The following is a 2,313-nucleotide window of genomic DNA, read 5'->3' as shown; positions in this document are numbered from 1 at the left end:
AAGCGTTTGCAAGCAGATGCAGAGCCCTGTGCCGAGACAAGCACCCAGGCGCCGGTCCCTGTGTCAGGGGGACACAAGTGTGTCCACACCTGGGGCCGCAGAGCTGAAACTCTAGCAAAAAAACCCAGAAAACCCCAGTGTGATTGCTCCTGCCTCCTCTTGCCCAAGGGCTCTGCTCCTTTGCTGCTCCCCGCGGCTGTGCCTGCCCTGCCGGGGTGACCGAGTCCACGTCCCTCCCGGGGGGACAGGCACCTTCTGCACCTTCTCTTCCAAACTGCCTCCCCTTTCTGCTGGAGCAAGGTCAGAGGCTATTAGCTACTTTCAGGTTGTCTCCTTAATATCCCTTTGTGCTGTTCTGCTCTGCTGGGGCCGTGCTTGAAAGGTGGTGTCAGAGGCTTTGTTTTGCCTGGGCAGAGCACCGTGTAGGAACCAGCCACGGGAGGAAGAGGCTTCAAAAAGCCTGCCCACACATCCTCCGTGGCCGTGCTGTCCTGGCCAGGGGTTTTTCCAGAAGTGAAGCCCTCCTCGCTGCATCACGCTTCAGTTACCTCCTGCAGCTGGTGGCCTCTGCTTGGGGACAAGCTTGGGACCCCCGCTTTGCCGGTCCTGACCCACAGCCGGGCTGACGGAGCTGTTCACCCCGAGGACCACGGGACCATGGCGCAGCTCTCCATAGGGTCTGTCCCAGGTCAGATCCTTCCCCCCTTGCTCTCCCTGGGCATCACACAGCCATGGGCTCCCTTGTCGCTGCTGCTCCAGGCTCCCATTTATCCCGACGGTCCCTCTGCTCTGCGCCCGCAGCCTCCAGCCGGCGGGAGCCAAACCCCTGGAGATTTCAGGCATGCAGAAAGGGCTTTCGCCTTTCTCGCTTGCGAACGCTCCTGCAACGACAGGTCCTTGTGCCTGATGATGGAGGGGAAACCATGCTGCTCCTGCCAGCGAAGGGCTGATCTTTGCTGTGCGGGATCCTCTCCCCAGCACTTCCCGCTCTGCTGGTCCAAGCAGCTTTTTCATTGCAGTTTCCCAGGGTTTTGCCTTTCCTACAGGCTGGAGAATGCCCTTCTGGCAACCTTGGCTTTGAAGCAGTCCCATGCTGTCGGGTCGGGCTGGCCCTGGCGTTTCCGCAGTGCAAAGCTCTCCCTGCAGCAGCTCTGAATGCACGCTTGCACGTGTGTTAAAAAAAAAAAAAAGGCATTAAAGGCAAAACCGTATTTGCCTGAACTCAGAGCAGCTCTTAAAAATGTTAGCAGCTCCAAAATCCCAACCCTCCCTTAGCTTTGAAAGCTTCTTCCATCTTTTTACCAGCCCGTGGGGAGCTGGTGCGAGGTATGTGCGAGCAGCAAGGCTGGTGTGCAAAGCGCCTCCTAAGGAGTTCCCAAAGTGAAGCCACGCGGCTCACAGCAGTGGCTGGGAAATTCCTAAACCCAGCGAGCCTGCAGGGAGCGGTGTGCGGAGGGGAACTGGGAAAAAGCCCTGGAAAAATCCCCGTTCTGGGCCAGGGCACCGGAAGGTGGTCAGCGAGGGCAGCCCCCTCCCCATCCTGGGGCAGGCTGTGTCACCCAAGCGGAGGGTGACACCACGCTAGGACGGGACGGGTCCCATCCTCCCCCCGCGCACCTGGGAGATGCACTTGTTGCCGTGCAGCCCCAGCAGCATCTGCTCGTGGGGATGATGTTAGGGTCCCCTCCATCAAGGGGGACCCCAGGGGGTTGGCACAGCCCGAGCTGCTGCTTCTCCTCTGCAGGGGAACGGCGATGCCTTGCCCGCTCCCGCACCAACTGCCACCCCCACCCTGTGCACCTCCCAGGGCGGTGGGACGCTCGATGAAAAACGGGCCGCAGAGGGGACAGTGTTTGCAGAGCAAAGCAAGTTATTTTAACGCAAGGAACCCTTTCCTGGCTGCTGAGGGGTGCAGCGCTGGCTCCCTGCACCTGGGGAAGGGTGAAGCCTTTTGGGGACATCAGCGGGACTATTCATGTGGGTCCAGCCCAGAGCCCTCCTCTCTGCTAAACATCTTCCCCGAGTCTCTAAAACCACGAAGAGACTATTAAAAAAACCCCGGCTATTCCCTACAGAGCCCTTTCTTTCCCCAAAAGATCCTCACGGGGGACTCCACTGATCCCGCTGTGGCTGGCACCTGCAGGACCACCTCCCCGAGCATCACCTTGCAGCATCGCCCCTGCGGGAAGGCAGCAGCACGGGTAGACAGGCTCAGCGTGCACCGGCACTGTAAGAAGGGGTTTCCATAGCGACGGGCACCCGAAAGGCCCCAGATCCTGGGTGTTCAGGGCGAGGATTTGGGGGGGTGTCAGT

This window comes from Pygoscelis adeliae, unplaced genomic scaffold, assembly GCF_000699105.1.
Source record: "Pygoscelis adeliae isolate BGI_AS28 unplaced genomic scaffold, ASM69910v1 Scaffold282, whole genome shotgun sequence".
Taxonomy (NCBI): Eukaryota; Metazoa; Chordata; class Aves; order Sphenisciformes; family Spheniscidae; genus Pygoscelis; species Pygoscelis adeliae.
Note: the sequence above shows the minus strand (reverse complement) of the source record.